This window comes from Oryx dammah, unplaced genomic scaffold (genome assembly GCF_014754425.2).
Source record: "Oryx dammah isolate SB20612 unplaced genomic scaffold, SCBI_Odam_1.1 HiC_scaffold_6, whole genome shotgun sequence".
Lineage (NCBI taxonomy): Eukaryota > Metazoa > Chordata > Mammalia > Artiodactyla > Bovidae > Oryx > Oryx dammah.
Genome location: NW_024070190.1, coordinates 747,836 through 764,923, shown reverse-complemented (window position 1 = coordinate 764,923; position 17,088 = coordinate 747,836). Strand labels below are relative to the sequence as shown.

Below are 17,088 nucleotides of genomic sequence, written 5' to 3'. Positions count from 1 at the left end.
CTATTTCAGTAATGTGAAATAAAACTTCATTTGTAAAGAAGTCATCTGATTAGTACTGATGTAATAACTGTAAAAAATTATACAAGTGACAAAGGAAAAATAATTTATGTGTTGTCAAGATGACCCTGAACAGTTTTGACTGTAAATGAAATTAGTGTTTAACTCTGTATAGAGATGATTTAAAAATGGTTTTTAGTCACGGTTATGTAGATATACTAATATACTTACAATAAGGTCGTAAAATTGATCAGTATATAATCCAAGTAGAGAGCAGAGGTCTTCAGTCATTTAAATGGTAATAACTTGGTTAGGCGTTGCTGTATAGTACAACTGAACACCGAATTTCCGTTTATAAATAAATTTAGGACAATCACTCTTGGATTAATTGTTCTTTGAAGCCAAAGGCACTTTAAATAATTTTGAAAAGGGTGTTAGTATAGATAATAAATATTCTTGCAAAAGCTGCTTTTATTTTCTTCATCCCTAGACTGTTTTGGTCGCCATAGTAATAAGTGCACATACTTTTGACATTAACAATTCATTGTTTTTGTATTCCATATAGGAAGTTGCACTATTGGACTGTACAGATTATTTTTAACATACCCCATAGAAAGTCCTATGGGTTTGTTTATGCTTTTGTGAAATGGCTTTATAATGTTACCATTGTAAATATTTTTATTTTCCTATGCTGGTGTGACAGAAAGCAGTAATAAAGGTAGATTTTATTTTCATCTGCTTCAATGATTTATCAGAAGCTCGTCACTATAGTTATTGGAAATAGGCAATTCATGGTTGCTCCTCAAAAGCCAGTACTTAGTACTTAAAATTGCACTTACCAGATGTTTCAAAGATACTAAGAAAAATAAAGTTTTTTAAATGACCTTTACAGAGTTAATAATGTACAAAAATTAATATCCTGCATTTACCGTGTCTCTTCTCCTGGAGTAGAGTTATTTTATTTTGGTAATGTTTTTTAGTTTCTATGATTCACATTACTAATCCTACAAAATGAATGAATTATATAACATTTAATTGGGGATGTACTGGCACTAGGCAGTTTGAAAATTACTACTTATTTGCAAACTTCTAACAGATTCAACACAGATTAATTAAAGTTTCATTTTATAAAATAGCTTATATCTTCAACTACAAAAGCCTAACTCTTTATTAAAAGATGTGTAAAGTGTGAAAATAGCTCTTTAAAGATTTTGTTAAATGCCTAACTTTACATTTTGTGAAACTCAGTATGTCAATTCCAAAAGTGTTAAGTTGGCATCATAGGAATAATTTAGAGGAGATGATATAGTTACTTTTACAGAACAATTTTAAAATGTTACATTAAGTTTTTCAACCAGGTCTAGTCATACTTTTATATTGAGAAATTTTCAGCTAGATGAATTTGCTTCCTTCATTTCCTTCCTTTCACTCCCTCTCCAGTCTCATTGTTTTACTTCTGGAAATCTATAACACAAAAATTTGTGGCAGATCTGTTTTGCATTTAAGTACATAATGAGTTATATTTTCATAATTGTATAATTGTATAAGTAAATGTGTCTTGTTTGCTCTTTACTTTTCCTACTTTAATATGAATCTGATGATGAAAAAAATTAATGCAATATTAATTCCTTAGATGTGGAATGAAGTAGAATAAGAGAAGATACCATATGATTGTTTAATAAACATCTCCTTTTACCCTCTCCACTTTCAGATGTTTTTAATTTTATAATGTTTTGCATATTACATCAACTGAGAGCTATAGCTGCTGGCAAACATAACTGTATGTCTTATTGTCTTATGTTTGTCTTATCCTCTTTTACTTTTTTCCTTGTCATTTGCCTTTTTTCTTATCTGTTTACATTATTAGTAACAATTTACAATGCTTCTTTCTCTCATCATCCCTCAAAATGCTTAATAGTTTCTGAAGAAGTTGTGATAGAATCCAAGTGGTCATATAATTGGATATTTTAATTAAGCAAGAGGGTTTTCATACACACATTATCTTATGTGTAGTTTTATCCTAGGCATGTGTGCTCTGGTCGCTAATACAAGACCCTGCCTAGATTTCACTTGTAGTCCAAAATGAGGATTCTGGACAGACTTCTATTAGAAAACCTCTGAAGATGTGCTGTTTTCTTACAACAGATTTTTCTGTTGTAAGAAAAAGACTGTTTCTGTTCTCTTGTATGTTGAAGTGGCTTCAAGTGACATATATGATAAGTTTTCAAAAAAATCAAATAATTTATTTGGAAGCATTAGTAATATGGAAACTTATTTTCAGTTTGTTTCTTTTCATAGATACTTCAGACCCTCACTGACCTGTGACATTTCAAAACAGCTCTGACCCCACACACAGAATTCTACACTGCTTCTCTTCATCTTTTTTTTTTTCCATTATACATATGGAAGCTTTCTTTCCTTGCTGTGGAGGAAAGATTCATCTTTATGTTGTTATATGCATCCAAGCTCCCTCCACATATTTTGAAAGATAAATTCCTTTCAATTTGGACTTTACCTTATTTACTTAAATTATAAATCAGCTGAGACTGTCTTCTTTATTGGTGTGTGAATTAAACAAATTTTAAGTTTGAAAACAAAAGGTAATACAGGAGTGTTTAGTAACACAGTGCTGTATTAGATCATTCTTAATGGTATGTTTTAAAGCAGATGTCTAGCACGAATACTCTTAACTATTACCTCTCATAGTACAAGTATTTAAAGTAGGCATTACTGAGACTCACTGACATGTGTGTAGCATGGTGGTAATACCATTTTACATTCATACCTCTCATGAAATGTTGACTCTTGATAGATATATGATCTTAGGAAAGTTACTTAACCACTTCTTAGCCTCAAGCTTTCTCATGTAATATGGGTATAAAATGTCAGTCCGGTAGGGTTGCTGAGATAATTAAGTATTATAAAGCAGTTCTTGACACAAAATAGAGAATAGTAGTTATTTTAAATAGAATATTATTCTCCATATACCTTCTTGAGATGAACTACTGCTTTATAATTCTTCATTATTTGGCCAATATTTGATTTAGATCTTTTTTAAAAATTTCAGTTGTGTTTTATGTAGTAAATCTTATGTCACTTCAGTTTCATAAGTAGTCAATGGAAACTAAATTCTGAATTTTAAATGAACAGTAAAATCAGTTATAGTATTCTAATCTTTGCTTATGTTTTTCTATCACATCAGTTATATCCTTCTCAACCTTAATCCTAAAATCTATTTTCAGCTTCTATTTGAAACCTGCTGTTTGCTGTGTTTCATGTACATTGTGACCTTGATACCTGCTTTGAGTAGGTATTTGCATCAGAGATCGTCTATGTTCTTGATTCAACAATTCTTTCTTTATTTTTTTTAGAGTATAGATCTGTACTAGCGCATGTGACCTCTGGGTTCATTTATTTGACCCAGATATTACTATGGAGATGCTATGAATTGTTATTAGTGTGAAAACAAAACAAAACTAAAAGAAACAAGCAAACAGCTTGAAAACCATCAGATTATGTTAAACGAATTTATATCTTTGGTAGGGGTTCTAATTCGTTCCCAGAGAAGACCAGGAAGTTAGTTACTAGTGTAAAAGTCTCATCAAAGCAGACGTGACCAGGCTCCCTCCAGTGGTAGGATGACTGATCTGTCATAAGTTGAAACATTCTTGCCTAGGTAATTAAGCCAACTAGAAATTCACTACATAGAGGACTATCTAGAAAACCTTCAAGTCACCTTTAAGAAAATTCTTGCTGGTATTTCCTTCTCTTTAGGCCTAAGCTTGATTTTTTCATTTAACTTAGGTAATAGTTTCATGATGACTTTTATATTTTATCCTGGATTTTAGGATAATAATAATAGCAGGTACATCAGTTATAGCAGTAAGCATGATCCTTCTCATTTTTTATTTTTCTTCTCTGTCCTTAGTAAATCTATAATTTGTTTTCCTTATATATTTGCCTCTTTCTTTGGTTTATTTTCCATTTCTTTTAACTTTCTCTGTAATCATTTTATTGCTCATAAATTATTTAAATTCTGTCTTTATTACTATAAAGCATTTGCTTCATTTTAAGAGTTTAAAATATTTTGTTAATACTAGACAGTGAACTGTCCTATTAATAAGACTATTTTAACACATATGAGAAGTAAAATTAGTATTTGGGGAGGACTTCTAGCAGAAATGTGATGAAAGAGTGGAAGAGTCTTGACAGGAAAAATAGCCTCAGCTTATTCTCTATATGGGAGGAGAGTGAGTGGCAGTGGTATAAAAGAAATCGAAAAATAATTACCAAAAATTTGTGATTGATTAAATTTTCAAGCAAAATGAAAAGTGACCAATGGTAAGTGTAGGATTTTAGATTTAGGAAATCTGAAGAATCATTAACAAGAATGAAAAAAAAAAAAGGACACGGTATTTTAACATCTGATGACAGTACTTTACATCTTAAATTTTAGGCCTCAGTGCACATCTAAATGCATCCCCAAACACTTTTCCAAGGGTGCTTCCCTCTGAGAAATCATTCTCAGAACAGTTTTTATGTACTGTTTTCTCATTATTGTTTCAGTGTGGACGCTCACAAGAAAATCTATTTGCATTCTTCTTAGACAGTCCTTTTTCTTCATTCTCACTATTCCTGCTCTTTAAGGCTATTTATCATCTAATGATAATATTTTGAGAATCATTAGTAAACTACTTGATACAGAGGATTATGAAATAGATTTTTTTGAGTCATCTGCGTGAAGATAGTTTTGGAGTCTTAGAAGACTTTTCACAGGGATGTAGTACAAAGTGAAAAGAACATGTACATTAAGGTATTTGAAGTCTAACGTAAGAGACTTCTTTGGAAGCGTATATTAAGCCTTTACCAATTCCTCCTGTGTTCTGGGTAAAGGGTTCTAGAATGAAGAAGAGAATTGTTCACATTCCTCTGGGGAGACTTGGCTGAACAAGGAAGATTAGAATTTGACTTCGGTTTTAGAGTGACCTCTGAAGAGCTTTGTGTCTCTCCCCTTGAAGGTAAGGAATGATCACATGCTAGGGAAGGCCAAGTTGAACCTCAAAGATGAAATAAATGTGCAATTCAGGCTTATTAATGCAGACAAGTACTCTACGTTTTGAAGTCCCTCATCAGATGTGAGTTGAACAAAAAGCATCATACTCCGAATTGTGGTTAGTTTGTTTATGATGTTATGACTACTTGGACCAAGTTTGTGGTTCATTATAAGGGGGTTGTGGGATTTTTGCATACGAACTGTTACTTGTAGTGTTTGTGGAAACTACTGAAAATAGATCTTTTTGTTTTCTATAGCCTATGTGATTGTTGTTATCTAATAATAGTAAGAAATCTTATAATTTCCCTCAATGTGTGCCGGTAAAGACGAGGCACAAAATATTTTTCAATATGCTTACCGTGATTTTTCTTAAAAAATACTGCCTTACTTTCTCTAAGCCTGAATGTTGGTAAATCTCCTGGTCTTTAAAAATTTTAAAGCTGATGATAAATGCAAAGAAAAATGACAGACTATTTTTGAGCATCAGTATGTGATATGTTCCTCACGACTGCATTTTCGAGTTATATCTATGATGTAGAACAGGGATCAGCAAGTTACAGTCCTTGGGCCAAATCTGAAAACCTGCTGCCAGCTTTTTAAATAAAATTTTATTGGAATAAAGCCACGCTTATTTGTTTACATATTGTCTATGGCCGCCTTCTTGCTAAAACATCAGAGTTGTGTACCTGTGGCAACAGACCACATATCCCACAAACCTTAAAATACTTATTATCTAGTCCTTTACACAAAAGGCTTGCCAACTCTTAATGTAGAGGGCTAAGAAAATAAATTAATATCTCTTGATAGGAATAAAAATATTGAAAGAGTTTCTGAAAAAAAATTATAATATTTTGCTGTTATAGATTACCAGGGCTTTAGATTATGTTGGTCAGGCAGAGTTCTGTGGAAAGCTTAAAAACTTTACCAGGCAATAATAGGAAATAAGCCCTAATTTTAATTTGAAATCTAGGCATCATATAAATAACTTTAGAAAGAAATACTAGTTCTGCATCACAATCTCATTAATAAATATGTTTTAAAGAATCAATCATGATGATATGAACTTTGAGAAATACATTTATATTGATACATATTTATTGATACATATTACAAACATTTATGTGTGCATCATATTCTTCCTTCTAAACCAAATTCTTATTGAAAAAGATTCAAGGTCTTACTCATCTTTCTATTTCCATAATCTCACATACTACTTCTCAGTCTATCTGTAGTTTTTTTCAATATTTAACCTAAGACTGTCTGATACATTATAAAAATATAATAAAAATTAATTATTAGGAAAATGAAATTTTAAAGATCCAAAAAGATTCAACAGACATAAAATTTACTGTGAAATTCCTATACAAGTTTTCCAAATGCTTAAACCTAATTTTTATATTTATCTCATCACAAATTGGTAAATAGTTTGCAAACCACAATAGCTAAAGAACGGTGACATTCTATCCTTATTCAAAGCTTAATTTTTAGGTACTGAATTTAACCAGTTACTATTCTCACTTTGTTTCCTTTTGTTTTTTTACTTGCCTTGTATTTTTACTGTTTATACACGTATTGCAAGTTTAGGATCTCTGTTAAGAATTGGAAAAAGGATCCAAGAATGTGTAACTTGGCTCCTGCATTTAAAGAATTTACTGGCAATTAGGGAGATGATACATTTAAATAGATAAATACATGATAAGTATATAATAGTATAGAAGAAAAAGTGGTTAATTCTGTCTTGAGTCTCTCAGATGACTTCACAGAAGGAAGCAACATATTTCCTTGGTATTAAAATTTAAAAATTTGAAGAAGCAGAATAAGGACACCTCTGACAAGATAAGTGCATCTATAAGGGCATAAAACCATATATGTCCTAGGAATACATAGCACTTAGTATTGCTAAAAAAGAGGTATTCCTTATGAGAAAATAAACTAAAAGCTAGTTAGGGAGAGCTGTTAATAGATTATGTCATGATCTATAGTTTGGATTTATCTAGTGTGAAATCATACCAGTAGACTCCAAACTTTGTAATTTGTAGAGAACCTTTTAAAGCAAAACCACCACATTTTAGAGAATTCTTAATAAGTAAAAGTAGCATTTTATTAGTATACACTTATCCTGGAATTTCAAACATACCTTGTATTTCAAATAAAGTCAATTGATCAATGGATATAGTTAGAAATTAAAACTAGCAGTTTACTTGAAAGTTGTTACTTTATATCAGCCTGAATATCCACTTTATTTCTGAATTTTATTTTTATTGCATTGTGTCTAGGAAATTCTGGTTCATACAGATAAGTAGTGGCAAATGATAATGTTCTTAATTCATTTTCTCTTCTCAGAATACTCTTTTAAATAAATTGATTCAGACTTTAGAGAAATAGTAAGTTGTTGTTTTTTTTTTTCTCAACTCAAGGTGTAAGTCCTTTTGGAGGGAGGTGATAGAATTGACTCATCTGTCAGTTCATTTTGTCATTGTTCAGTGTGAAAATAATTTATCTTGTAATATTCTGAAATATTCATTGATAACATTTTTAAATGCTCACATTTTTGTGCTGATCTCTGTTTAAAATTTCAGAACAGCTTAATTACTTGAATGATGACTCAACTGTAAGGATCAGTTTCATTACTGATACTTTATATGCATCTATAAGCTTGGTAACATTTGTGACTTTTGTCAGATTGAGGTTCTTCAACTTGTTACAATGCTATATAGTCATATTAGCGTGCCTATTATTTATATGTGAAAGATATTTATATAAAGACTTTTAAATGACTAAATAAAGTATTTGTTTCTTTTGAAGTATTTATACTTTGCTTCAGGACATCTATTTAAGTTTGGTATGAAGAAAACGAATTTTGAAATTTTCTATCTGTAACAATACAGTTAACCCAGGAAAAAAAAGAAAAACCCATTAATTTAAATGATAATCTATGTGTGATTAGGCAAAACTGTTTTGAAATATCTTAGTATCCAATCCTTATTAGTGAACAGTTAGTACTTAATGACAGCTGGCAAAAGCTTTTATAAGAGCTACCACTTCTGAGGTTTTAAAATTTTTATCTACTTCCCTTAATAGAGTTGTCTCAACAGTTCTTACAGTTTAGTTGATGATGTGTTAAAAACTGATTTAAACATTAAAATTTTCTTGTTGTCTGTATATTGGTTTAGCATCCTTGAATTGACCTATTTGAGAAACTTCTACAAAATAAATGCAGAGATCTGCCACATTCAAATTCTAATGCAGTTAAATTGGAAAGATTTTACATAATTTCAACATTTGAATTAATCAAGGATATGTGATGAGTAATTTTGTATTTTCTGCATTTTTAGACATGTACCACTATTTATTTGAGTTTTTAGTAACAGTTTACTAATTTAACATATTTGTCATACTGTTATATAGGATTTAATAAGACTTTTGTCCAATCATGTATGCTGTTGTTCATAGGTAATATGGTGACTTTGTTCTGAGCACATCACATTTTAATTACTAGATTTGTAATAATTTCATATACACTTTTTTTTTCCTTCAAAACTGTGGAACTTGTCAAAGACTGTGTCATTACAGGTTTCCCCTTGATATGCAAAAGCAGAGCTTTCTTCTGAAAGCTTTCCTAAGCCAAAATGGTATAAAGTGAAGAAGCAGTTAACTTAGGACACATATTGTTAATATATGCACAAAATAGATCCAGATAAAGCGTAGATGCTCACAGATGCAGTTCAGAGCCCTGGGACTTGATGCTGAGATGTGGAGTGTAGTTCTCAGGGAAGGAACTTGGAGGTGCAGCTCTTCCTGCTTGGGGTGCACACTGCCTCAGAAGTGGGTCCCTGCCAAACAAACACTGAAGGCTGTTTTTGATTTTCTGCCTCTTCTTGTAGAAGGGAAAATTCTCTTTGGATTTTTGTGGCTGGCAAAAACAAGTACTAGTGTAGATATTTTGTAAAAGTGAGGTGACATAAAGCAAAGTCTTGGGAAAGTGGAGGATAGCTTTATTTGCAAACCTTTTTAAAATTTGCCACTGCAATGTAAATTCTACTGACAGATGACAGTCATTGAACTTTGGTACTGTATTTTAGCTTTGAGAGCTCCCAAATGTTAGCTGAAAGAGCAACTGTTACTAACTAATAGGAAGGCTTTGCGATGTCTTGCGTGAAATCAGTCTCAATACATCCATGTTAACACCTATGTAAGATTCTTGCTTTTAACGAGAGATCCACTTCAAGATTTATAGGTAATTATTTCATAACCTATACTGGAAAAAGTAGAACTATAACCCAAACTTAGAGTAATTCTATCACATGTGTAAAGAAACACACAAAATTCATAAGCCCTTCTATTTAACTTGCTCTAATGAGCTGAAGGGACAAATAGATGCACCTGAGCCATGCCTGCAACTAATTGAACACTGCTTGCAAACCCATAATGTTTGCAAAATTTTACTTGAGTGTATACTTGTTGAATAGAAAACAAACATGAAATATGATCAGAGCCACAACCTTTTTATACATTATGCCATTTTGTGTACTGAAATAGCAGGCCAAGTTTTATTTTGATGTTTACCCCAAATCTCATAATACAGCCCAATTTAATATATGCTTTTTAAACTCAGTTTTTAAAATAGTTCAAAATTATTCAGAAGAAGCTTAAATGATAGTGTTTGCTGAACCTCTTAATCACCTTTACTAAAAAATATAAAACCATTTCAGAAACAATTTAAATCATTGGATCTCAGTATTTGTTACCAGGAGGACTTGGTGAAGCAGGCTGCTCCCCCCACCCCTGAGTTTCTGATTTAATAGTTCTGGGGTGGAGCCCAAGAATTTGCATTTCTAACAAGTTTCCAGGTGATGCTGATGTTGTTGAGTCAGATACCACACTTGGAGAACCACTGCTGTAGGCAGCATAACTAAAGAAGTCCTTAGGTAAGGAAAAGTTATTTACATGTTTGATTTTAATACATACAGCCATTTTAGGAATGAACTGGAGTACTGAGCTCAGGAATCTCACCACTTATGAGGCAGTTATAGATTAAAGTATTACTTAGAAAAGGAAGATGGAAATTGGGAGTGGAATTGAACATTTTTGAAGTAAAGTCTGTTGATTTTGTGATTGAACTGAAAGTGTGAGATATGAAAAGGAATTGTTGTTGATGGCTAAATTTACTAGATTGGGTACATTTTGATGCCAGTAAATAAAGTAGTAATTGTTGGAGTGAATGTGCAGGAGAAGTCTTGATATCAGAATATTAACAAGCTATTAAAGTCTTCTGAACAACTTAGGTTTCAGATATTTGTGGAATACCTCTGTGGAAATATCCAGGAAGCTGTTAGAAATATCTCTGCCTTATTGGAGTGTGTCTGAGGATAAAGGTGGAATTTGATAGTCATTTTCAAGCTGTTTTTCTACTGCTTCTCTTTCTCCTTTCCTGTGTACTGTGCTCAGTCACTCAGTCGTGTCTGACTCTTTGTGACCCCATGGACTGTAGCCTTCCAGGCCCCTCTGTCCATGGAGTTTTCCAGACAAGAATGCTAGAGTGAGTTGCCATTTCCTACTCCAGGAGATCTTCCCAACCCAGGGATCGAGGTCATGTCTCCTGCATTGGCAGACAAATTCTTTACCACTGTTACTTGGGCAGCCCCTATCAAATGTTTTTTCCTTCATCTTCTAGTCAGTCTTTTAGAATCATACTGAGTTGCTGAACTGCTCATTAGAGCAAGTAAATTCAAATGTTGGCATCATTTTTTGTGGTGTCTAAAACGAGCATTGAAAATTACTTTTATATAATTTCAGTTCAGTTCAGTCGCACAGTCGTGTCCGACTCTTTGCAACCCCATGAATCGCATCACGCCCGGCCTCCCTGTCAATCACCAACTCCCGGAATTCACTCAGACTCACATCCATCGAGTCAGTGATGCCACCCAGCCATCTCATCCTCTGTCATCCCCTTCTCCTCCTGCCCCCAATCCCTCCCAGCATCAGAGTCTTTTCCAATGAGTCAGCTCTTCACATGAGGTGGCCAGAGTACTGGAGTTTCAGCTTTAGCATCATTCCCTCCAAAGAAATCCCAGGGCTGATCTCCTTCAGAATGGACTGGTTGGATCTCCTTGCAGTCCAAGGGACTCTCAAGAGTCTTCTCCAACACCACAGTTCAAAAGCATCAATTGTTCGGCGCTCAGCCTTCTTCACAGTCCAACTCTCACATCCATACATGACTACTGGAAAAACCATAGCCTTGACTAGACGGAGCTCAGTCGGCAAAGTAATGTCTCTGCTTTTGAATATGCTATCTAGGTTGGTCATAGCTTTTCTTCCAAGGAGTAAGCGTCTTTTAATTTCATCGCTACAGTCACCATCTGCAGTGATTTTGGAGCCCAAAAAAATAAAGTCTGGCACTGTTTCCACTGTTTCCCCATCTATTTCCCATGAAGTGATGGGACCGGATGCCATAATCTTCGTTTTCTGAATGTTGAGCTTTAAGCCAACTTTTTCACTCTCCTCTTTCACTTTCATCAAGAGGCTTTTTAGGTCCTCTTCACTTTCTGCCATAAAGGTGGTGTCATCTGCATATCTGAGGTTATTGATATTTCTCCTGGCAATCTTGATTCCAGCTTGTGTTTCTTCCAGTCCAGCATTTCTCATGATGTACTCTGCATATAATTTAAACAAGCAGGGGGTCAATATACAGCCTTGACGTACTCCTTTTCCTATTTGGAACCAGTCTGTTGTTCCATGTCCAGTTCTAACTGTTGCTTCCTGGCCTGCATACAGATTTCTCAAGAGGTAGTCAGGTGGTCTGGTATTCCCATCTCTCTCAGAATTTTCCAGTTTATTGTGATCCACAGAGTCAAAGGCTTTGGCATAGTCGATAAAGCAGAAATAGATGTTTTTCTGGAACTCTCTTGCTTTTTCGATGATCCAGCAGATGTTGGCAATGAGTTGTTATTTGGGGCAGTTAACATAAAACAATTGACCTAACCTCTATACTTGATAGATTCCTCTCCCTTATATCAACTGGAAAGAGAGTTAAGTGTATGATTTTCTGTGCTTACTGTTGAGTTAAATTCACCCATTCCAGTCCATTTTAGTTCACTGCTTCCTAAAATGTCAATGTTCACTCTTGCCATCTCCTGTTTGACCACTTCCAGTTTGCCTTGATTCATGGACCTAACATTCCAAGTTCCTATGCAATACTGCTCTTAACAGCATCAGACTTTACTTTCACCACCAGTCACATCCACAGCCATGTGTTTTTGCTTTGGCTTCATCTCCTCATTCTTTCTGGAGTTATTTCTCCACTGATCTCCAGTAGCATATTGGGCACGTACCAACCTGGGGAGTTCATCTTTCAGTGTCCAATCGTTTTGCCTTTTCATACTGTTCATGGGGTTCTCAAAGCAAGAATACTGAAGTGGCTTGCCATTCCCCTCTCCAGTGGACCACGTTTTGTCAGAACCCTCCACCATGATCTGTCCGTCTTGGGTGGCCCTACACAGCATGGCTTATAGGTTCATTGAGTTAGACAAGGCTGTGGTCCATGTGATAAGATTGGTTAGATTTCTGTGATTGTGGTTTTCAGTCTGTCTGCCCTCTGATGGAGAAGGATAAGAGGCTTATGGAAGTTTCCTGATGGGAGAGACTGACTGAGGGGGAAACTGGGTCTTGTTCTGATGGGCAGGGCCATGCTCAGTAAATCTTTAATCCAGTTTTCTGTTGATGTTTCTGTTCTGTTCCTTGTTATTTGACCTGAGGCCAAACTATGGTGGAGGTAATGAAGATAATCTACTTTGAAAGGTCCCATGCACACATTGCTACACTGAGTGCTCCCAACCCTGCAGCAAGCCACCACTGACCCATGCCTCTGCCAGAGATCCCTGGACACTCACGGGCAAATCTGGGTCAGTCTCTTGTGAGGTCCCTGCTCCTTTCTCCTGGGCTCTAGTGCACATAAGGTTTTGTTTGTGCCCTCCAGGAGAATGTTTCCCCAGTCCTGTGTAAGTTCTGGCAGCTCTGTGGTGGGGTTAATGGCGACCTCTTCCAGGAGGGCTTATGCCATACCCAGGTCTGCAGCACCCAGAGCCCCTGCCCCTGCAGCAGGCCACTGCTGACCCGGACCTCCTCAGGAGGCTCTCACACACAGTCCTGACTCAGTCTCTATGGGGTCCTGGTACACACAAGGTATGTTTGAGCCCCCTGAAGGTCTCTGGCGGGTATGGGGTTTGATTGTTAACGCGATTTTGCCCCTCCTATTGTCTTGCTGGGGCTTCTCCTTGGCCCTTGGAGGTGGGATACCTCCTCAAAGTCGCTCCAGCACCACACAGCCACTGGTCCAGCACCACGCAGCCACCGCTCCAGTGCCTCATGTCTTGCTGAGGCTTCTCTGCCCTTGGACGTGGGGTGTCACCTCACAGTCACAATCTAGGCAAACTGGAATTGGTCAAACAGGAGTTGGCAAGAGAGAACATCAACATTTTAGCAATCAGCGAACTAAAATTGACTGGAATGGGTGAATTTAACTCAGATGGCCATTATATCTACTGCTGTGAGCAAGAATCCCTTAGAAGAAATGGAATAGCCATCATAGTCAACAAAAGAGTCCAAAATGCAGTACTTGGATGCAATCACAAAAATGACAGAATGATCTGTTTGTTTCCAAGGCAAACCATTCAATATTGCAGTAATCCAAGTCTTTGCCCAGACCAGTAATGCTGAAGAAGTTGAAGCTGAACAGTTCTATGAGGACCTACAATATCTTTTCGAACTAACACCCAAAAAAGATGTCCTTTTCATTATAGGGGACTGGAATGCAAAAGTAGGAAGTCAAGAAACACCTGGACTAACAGGCTATTTTGGCCTTTGAGAACAGAATGAAGCAGGGCAAAGGCTAATAGAGTTTTGCCAAGAGAATGCACTGGTCATAGCAAACACCCTCTTCCACAACACAAAAGAAGACTATACATGTGGACATCACTAGATCAATACCAAAACCAGATTGATTATATTCTTTGCAACGAAAGATGGAGAAGCTTTATACAGTCAGCAAAAACAAGACCAGGACCTGACTGGCTCAGATCATGAACTCCTTATTACAAAATTCAGACTTAAATTGAAAAAGGTAGGGAAACAACTAGACCATTCAGGTATGACCTAAATCAAATCCCTTATGATTATGTGGAAGTGGGAAATAGATTCAAGAAATTAGATCTGATAGACAAAGTGCCTAAAGAACTATAGACAGAGGTTTGTGACATTGTACAGGAGGCATTATTCAAGACCATCCCCAAGAAAAAGAAATACATAAAGGCAAAATGGTTGTCTGAGGAGGCCTTACAAATAGCTATGAAAAGAAGAGAAGTGAAAGGCAAAGGAGAAAAGGAAAGATACACCCTTTTGAATGCAGAGTTCCAAAGAAGAGCAAGGCGAGATAAGAAAGCCTTCCTCAGTGATCAGTGCAAAGAGTTAGAGGAAAACAATAGAATGGGAAAGACTAGAGATCTCTTTAAGAAAATTAGAGATACCAGGGGAACATTTCATGCAAAGATGGGCACAGTAAAGGACAGAAATGGTATGGACCTAACAGAAGCAGAAGATATTAAGAAGAGGTGGCAAGAATACATAGGAGTACTCTACAAAACAGAGCTTAATAACCCAGATAACCATGATGGTGTGATCACTCACCTAGAGCCAGACATCCTGGAATACAAAGTCAAGTGGTATTAAGAAGCTTCACTATGAACAAAGCTAGTGGAGGTGATGGAATTCCAGTTGAGTTAGATCAAACCCTGAAAAACGATGTTGTGAAAGTGCTTCACTCAATATGCTGGCAAATTTGGAAAACTCAGCAGTGGCCACAGGACTGGAAAAGGTTAGTTTTCCTTCCAGTCCCAAAGAAAGGCAATGCAAAAGAATGCTCAAACTACCACACAATTGCACTTATCTCACATGCTAGCCAAGTGATTCTCAAAATTTTCCAAGCCAGGCTTCAACAGTATGTGAACCATGAACTTCCAAATGTTCAACCTGGATTTAGAAAAAGCAGAGGAACCAGAGAAATTTCCAACATCTGTTGAATCATTGAAAGCAAGAGAGTTCCAGAAACACATCTACTTCTGCTTTATTGACTATGCCAAAGCTTTTCACTGTGTGGATCACAACAAACTGGAAAATTCTGAAAGGGGTGGCAGTACCAGACCACCTGACCTGCCTCTTGAGAAATCTGTATGCAGGTCAAGAAGAAGTGATTAGAACTGGACATGGAACAACAGACTGATTCTGAATTGGGAAAGGAGTACGTCAGGTACATCAAGGATGTATATTGACACCCTACTTGTTTAACTTATATACAGAGTACATCATGAGAAATGCTGGGCTGGATGAATCACAAGCTGAAATCTAGATTACTGGGAGAAATATCAATAACCTCAGATACACAGATGACACTATACTTTTGGCAGAAAGCGAAGAAGAACTAAAGAGCCCCTTGATGAAGGGGAAAGAGGAGTGAAAAAGTTGGCTTAAAAGTCAACATTCAGAAAACTAAGATCATGGGATCCAGTCCCATCACTTCATGGCAAATAGATGGGGAAACAGTGGAAACAGTGACAGACTTTTTTGGGGGAAGGCTCCAAAATCACTACAGATGGTGATTGCAGCTATGAAATTAAAAGATGCTTGCTCCTTGGAAGAAAAGTTATGACCAACGTAGACAGTATATTACGAAGCAGAGCTAATACATTGCCAAAAAAGGTCTGTATAGTCAAAGCTATGGCTTTTCCTCTAGTCATGTATGGATGTGACAGTTGGACTATAAGGAAAGCTGAGTGCAGAAGAATTGATGCTTTTGAACTGTGGTGTTGGAAAACTCTTGAGAGTCCCTTGGACAGCAAGGAAATCCAGCCAATCCATCCTAAACGAAATCAGTCTTGAATATTCCCTGAAAGTACTGATGCTGAAGCTGCAGCTCCAATACTCTGGCCACCTGATGTGAAGAACTGACTGATTGGAAAAGACCCTGATGCTGGAAAAGATTGAGGGCAGGAAGCGAAGGGACAACAGAGGATGAGATGGTTGGATGGCATCACCGACTCAATGGACATGAGTTTGAGTAGGCTCTGGGAGTTGGTGATGGACAGGGAGGCCTGGCATGCTCCAGTCCATGGGGTCTGACCCAGCTGAGTTGGACACAACTGAATGACTGAACTGTGCTTACTGTGGAAATACAGTGGACTAATTTTTCCTTCGTTGGCAATAGTCTACAACGTATAAAATAAACTGTTGGAACTCAGCAGGTAAATAACGACACTTGAACCTACGAAAGATAAAATCTTTATACTGAAGCTATTTCTAAAACTTTCATACTGAACATATATTTCCAACATTTTTTGACTTCTACTAAATTTAATATTTACTTTGTATGTATTGAATGCTGCTCTGAATAAGACATAGTCTTTTTATATTTGATTTGTGGTCTTTACAGATAACTAAAAAAATACTAATCAACCACCGAAGTGCTCTCTGTCATTTCTCTAGTGTTCTTAATAGTTTCCTTCTGAAAAATTTGACAGAAGGGCAAATGGCAGTGAAATGTAACTAAACTATGTTAAACTGTGCTTTCTTAAATTATTTCTGAAATTTTTTGAGGCAAAGTGTTATAAATAATAGACTGAAAATACAGAGATTTAACATTTTTAACTTCATTTATGTATATATACATATATATAAACCATGTCAAAAATAGCAATTGTTACTGTGCTGACAGTTAAGTTTTAAAAACACTCTAGAATGCTGCATTTGTATCATTTCCCTATGAATTTGCAAAGCTCTTTTGCCCAGCATTTCTATCAACATGTGTTAAATTCTTTTTCTCTGAGCACACAGAACTCTTATGAAATGTCAAAAACATTGTTTTTAAGTAAAAAATGACACCTAAGAAAGATAAGTATGATGTGAGAAAGCAGAAAGAAGTTTTACCCAGAACAGTTTTTGCTAAATTGAAACATAGTTTTGCAAAATTTTTATAGACTAATGTTATTATA

General features: G+C 35.7%; 1 protein-coding gene across 2 annotated transcripts in view; it reads left to right on the top strand.

Annotated features, from left to right (window-relative positions):
• Positions 1-17,088, top strand: part of LOC120865380 (phytanoyl-CoA hydroxylase interacting protein-like) — a 116,714-nt gene that overhangs the window by 975 nt on the left and 98,651 nt on the right. The window contains exon 1 of one of the 2 annotated variants that reach the window (XM_040242640.1): positions 16,215-16,341. The exons of the other annotated variant lie outside the window; for it this stretch is intronic. The gene's annotated coding sequence lies outside the window, so the exon portion shown is untranslated. Of the gene's footprint in view, positions 1-16,214; positions 16,342-17,088 lie in introns of those variants that run through there. 2 annotated transcript variants of the gene reach the window in all.